This window comes from Sorghum bicolor, chromosome 4 (genome assembly GCF_000003195.3).
Source record: "Sorghum bicolor cultivar BTx623 chromosome 4, Sorghum_bicolor_NCBIv3, whole genome shotgun sequence".
Classification (NCBI taxonomy): Eukaryota; Viridiplantae; Streptophyta; class Magnoliopsida; order Poales; family Poaceae; genus Sorghum; species Sorghum bicolor.
This window is the reverse complement of record NC_012873.2, coordinates 48,674,548-48,680,476: the sequence shown is the minus strand read 5'-3', so window position 1 is coordinate 48,680,476 and position 5,929 is coordinate 48,674,548.

The following is a 5,929-nucleotide window of genomic DNA, read 5'->3' as shown; positions in this document are numbered from 1 at the left end:
ACTACCAGATTCTGAGGATCAACATCATCATTCAATTGGTTCACCTTGGCTGTGAGTGGTGCTTGCACTGTTACATCAACACTGATTCGTTCTCCCTTTGGTGTTGTTAGAGCCACTACTCTCTCTTTGCAATTAATATTTGTCTCGTGTTGCTTCATCCAATCTAAACCCACGATCACATCTATGCCTGAAGTTCTCATAACCATGGGACTGATAGGAAAATCTACCCCCCTTAAAGAAAGACTTGCTGAGGGGCAACATAAAGAAACTGGTATAGTCCCACCCGGTGAATTAACTAGCATAGGTGTTTTCATTGCAACTAGTGGAAGGCTATGAACTCTAACAAATGCTTGTGATATGAATGTATGCGAAGCTCCAGAATCAAATAAAACTGTAGCAGGGATAGAGTTGATGCTGAACATACCCATCATGATCTCTGGTCCCTCCTGAACTGTTTCCGCCGCCACATTGTTCACCTTTGCTAAATTAGGAGTGGATCTCCGGTCGTTGTTCAGCGGATTAAACTTCTTTGGGAAATCATAGGACATATGTCCTTCCTTTCCACAACGGAAACACCTGGTAGGAGTGTTAGAAGCACTTCTTTTTGTGGAGTTGGCATTTGAGTTCCCTGAGCGAGGTGTCTGCTGACCATGTTGCTGCTGATTATAGTTACGTTGCTGGAATGGAGGACGTTGGTTCCCACTCTGTGATTGATTCTGGAAACGCTGGGGTTGCTGGTTGCGGTTCCACTGACTAACTGGTCCCTGGAACCTCTGCTGATGGCCTTGATGGGAACTGAAACGCTGACGGTTGTTGCTCCCAGAACCTTGTGCCAGCATCCTTCTCTTCTTATCCTGACTCTTCCGCATATTATCAAGCACAATGGCACGATTCACAAGAGCTTGGAAGGTAGGATAAGTGTTTCCTACCAGCTGCAACCTAAGTTCATAGTACAAGCCCTTCATGAATAGACGCTGCTTATCAGCATCTTCCCTGACATCATTCGGAGCATAGCGAGCCAACTGTTCAAAAGTGTCATGATATTCTGCCACAGTCATGGAGCCCATCCGGAGTGATCTGAATTCTTCTTGCTTGAGCTCCATCATTCCTTCGCTTATATGTCGAGCTCTGAAGTCTCTACAGAATTCCAGCCATGTGACAGGAGGAGCATTGTTGGGACGAGCAGCTTGATATGACTCCCACCATGTCTGAGATGCCCCCTGAAGCTGTCCAGATGCATACAACACCTTCTCCAAATCATTGCACTGTGCTATGTTCAGTTGCCTCTCCACAGCACGTAACCAATCATCTGCCTCCATGGGATCAGCTGAGTGTGTAAAGACTGGGGGTCTTCCCTTCATAAACTCTCCACACTTGTCTCTCACATGAACAGGTGGTGGTGTTGGTGGAGGTTGTTGCTGCAGGTGCTGCATGAAAACGTGCATCATCTGATTTTGGGTTTGCATGAGTTCCTCCACGGTGATTGGGGCATTGCCACCATTGCCATTGCCATTGCCACGGCCTCTGCCTCTGCCTCTTCCCCTTGCTGCCATCTGCATTCCAAGGTATATAAACACTTCTTAGTAATGTCCAACATGACAATTACAAGAGTTAACGGAATCTGAAATTTTCTGGGTAACACCCAACATCAGCAGATCAGAAATTCAGTCATATCTCGAGTTCCAAAACTCAAGATGATACATGCTGTACACTGTTGGAAAGATAAAGAAATTTTCTACAACTTTCATTTAGATCATATTACCAGATTCCAACCTTAGGTTAATCAAAAACTGTGTACAACCGAAACTGTTCCAGAATTCCAGACTGCGCAGAAACCTCAACTTTAAACAGTCATAACTCACAGCTCATAATAGATAATATGGCCATTCTTGCGGCATTGGAAAGATATGAAAGTCTATTTGTTCCCAGAAAAATTTGATGAACATTGCACGAACAGAATTTGATTTATACCAGAATCATTGCAGACTGCTCCCGAAAAACAGCAAAAGACAGAAACAGGATATGACCCCGAACCAATATTTATTCATGTCCTTACTTAAGGTTCTTAACTAGGAAACTTGTGGATATGCCCACAAGGTTCCAGCACTCATTACAAAAATCCAAATCAAGCATAAGCATAATAACAAACCAAACCAAGCATCAAAAGTTCACACTTCAAGCATTGACTCAACTTGCGGTACTAACGTTCTCTTCCTATTAAGAGTGAAGATCCTATAACTCCTATTTCAAAGACGTTAGATGATGGTAAGAAAAGTTCTAAAAGCATATTCAAAGTAAAGAGTGGAGATGAGACAAGTCCTTAAAATAAGCAACAAGGTGAAGATGAATAGGATATAGTGTAGAAGAAAATATCAAGGTTTATAGGGCAAGGATTTTGTAGCAATTTCAAACCTTAATACGGCCAATTTCTACTAGGCTTGCGTCCGACAGTCAACAAAGCTTTGATACCAATTTGTCATACTCATATTTTAAGAACAAAATAGGATGCATAAAAGACTCATATGTGCCCCAGAAACAGTTGCACACATAAGTAGACAAATCTCAAATGTACCATTGCAGTGTTTATTACATAACGGAACATAGTAAATCACATAGTCTCATACAAAGATAATAGCATAAAGCAAACAACGCTCTCGACAGAAGCTCCACACAGGGACATTGCTGACTGGTTGACTCCAAACCTAGTACTCATAACGGTAATCCTCATTCCAGTCATCTTCATTAGCATAACCTGGGGTGTTGGGAAATTGCAAGAGTGAGCACATATCGTACTCAACAAGTATAACCAGGGGTTCATGAGGCTCAAATAGCTGACACTGGTTTGACTACATTTAGCTTTTAATGGTGGATAGCATGTTCATAATTAAATAGCAATTGTCAAGGTAGCATAAATAATCCATTAATCCCATGATCAAGTGTAAGCATAATTAATTCATAGCATAAACGATAATCAAATGAACATAACAACTTAATAAGCTCATCGTCGGCGCAGCAAGAACCCCCAAGGCCGCTCATAACCGTGAGCACGGCTAGTATACCAGTTTTACACTCTGCAGAGGTTGTACATCTTTACCCATGAGTCATGATTTTCCCTTTCGCCCGAGGTAGCTAATCTCTTGACCCCCTTCCTAGAAAGGTCGGCAGGGATCACTATGAAGCCTTTCAAAAGTTCGTCTAACATGTTAGGGCTGCAAGGTTTCCTTTGCGAGCAGATATAGATACCCCCCCTTCCGAATGGCACAATGACGCGCAGCCTATACACATAGGGACAGGGGCTCGCACTATACCCGTGTCGGTTCAGCCCCTCTAGTGCCCTTTCGGGTAACCGCTAACAAGCTAGAAAAGGTCTCCATACTGAGCTAAAGCCAGAGCCATTATAGCCCTCATGGTTGCACTGTTGTCCCGGTGATCACTTACAGACAAGATCTCATATAGTTATTTGTCATCTTATAACGTTCATTGCATAGCTATTAATCATCTTACAAGATCATGGATTATATCAAGCACTAGCACATCTACACCAAATGCATAACAAGTAGGTAGCAAGGAATACAGGTAACAATCATCTATGATTTTGCTAAGGTCGACAAGGTGATAGCATGCATATGATATATATGTGTAATTATAAGTGAATAGGTAACAAGGATAATCCCAAATTATACTTGCCTTGCTCAAAGCTCTCCTGAGCCTGCTGGTTTTCAAAATCTTGGTCTTGATCACCAACGTATGGCTCACCGTCTAATCCCAATCATCAATCAACAACACGCAATCCAATGTAGACAATCATACACGAAGCAAATAAGATATAATTAGAACAATACACCAAATAGTGGTAAAACAAATATAAAAGTTTATAAAAATATTCTACGCAGCGCTACGATCACACAAACATAAAGTTCACGAAAATCGGAATTAAAACGTGAAAGATATGAATTTTCTAAGATTTCCTATAGCGAAATAATTAATTAAATAGTACCAGGAAATTAAAAGGTTCCAAAACAGTAAACTAATATTTCTAACATGTAGAGCATATAATTACGAACCTAACGCAATTTGAATGGACAAAAACAGAATTAAAATGAGTATTTTATGAGCATTTTAAGTTCAGTGGCAAAACTGTAAATAACCGAAAACGAAATTTGAGAATACGTTTTCGTAATTGGGAAAACGTATTTTTCTCAGGCGCCTAGGGACTGCGGGTTAAATATGAAATCTTCCAGGGACTCTTAATTAAAAAGGCCACCGAAGGGGTATCTTCCTTTGGAGGCCGTTGGATCTTGATCTGATGGTTGTGAAACCAGCTGGGGGGCCAGGCGGCGGTCCGGCAATCATGCGGCACGATGGCTCCATTGCCGGCCTAAAGAAGCTCGGCGGCGACGAAGGTTTCTCGATTCCGAACACCGTTTCGCGAAAGGAAAATACCACGGGGTAGAGGAGCTCACCGCGAGTTCAAGGAGGTGCTTTTCTGGGGCCGAAGAACGACGAGTGGGGCTTGCGGCGCGCGGCAAGCTGCTCGGCCTAAACTGGATCTCGACCATGCTTGCTGGAGCGCCTAGGGCTCGGTTTCGCGATTGGGATGCGGATGAGAGTTCGCTGGGGTGCAAGGGATGGCAAGAGGAGGTGACGGGTGGCTCCAGGATGCTTAAAACGGACTCAGGGAGATCGGATCGCTGAGAATCTAGAGTCTGTTACCGATCGGACCGAGTCCGGCTCGTCCTCGAACGGTGGAGAAGAAAGGAAGGGGAAGAGGGAGGCGCTGCGCAGTGGGGCCCAGTCGTCGGCGGGGGAGAGGAGGGGGAGGCGCGCGCGGGCGCTGCTGCTGCGGCCTGGTTTCCAGGGGCTCCTCCCCTTTTCTTTTTATTTATTTTCTTTTCTGTTTTCCTTTTCCAAAATATTTTTCCCAATATAATTTTGTGCACCAACAAATAAAATAAAAACAGGAACAACACACAAAAATACTATGCTCCAACATGAATGCAAGATCAAGTTTCTAAACTTATGATGAGTTGTTAATTTGACAAAAATTATTTATTTACTAGATTAAATGCCCACAACAATACTTAAATAATTTTGATTAATTCCTATTAATAGAAATCAACATTTTGGGTGTTACACTATGATAAACTAAGAACAATATAATTGTGAATATAAACAAGTAGAGCAAAGTCATAATCAATATATTGAAGTAGAGCAAAGTCATATTCATAATATTGAAGAACAAAGATGAACAATTGAAGAACAATAGAGAATTACAAGAATTCTCTTGACAGATCCGGAAACCAATCGAAGATTGACTCCTTCTAGTTCTAATCCTATATAGCTATGCTAATCTAGAAATCTAATTGATGTGGTGGCTCTAGGCTTGATCAGAGGCTTCTTCTCCCTTGATGAATAATGAATTAGGGTTGAGAGATCCTCTCCTCCAGGGGCCAGAGGGTCTGGTTATATAGTCCTTCCAAGTGAATATGGGCCGTGGGATCAAACCGACATTGATTGAACGGTTATCCTTGATCCTTTAGGTCGGTGGAGCGTATTCGTGAAAGAGAGTCCTCATTGGACTCCAATGGGGGGGCGGGCGCCCTAGTCCCTAGGGCGGGCGCCCTGGGCCAGGCCCCGTTCTGCCTCCGCTTTGTTCCCGTGGCTTCTGGAGTCTTCTAGATGTAAGATAATTGCGCGGCACGTTAATATCTCTATGTAATCCCGACGTGTGGGCCTTTCTTCCGTATTTCCTGATAACCCTCTGCAGAAATAGACAAACACCAAAACTCGTGGAATTCTGTCAGATAAAACCCTAAGTCTAGATGTTGATTTCATTTGGATCCTTTTCTTTGTTTATTTGATAAATAAATTTGATACTTAAGGACCGTCAACAAACTCCCCCAAGCTTACCTCATGCTCGTCTCTGAGC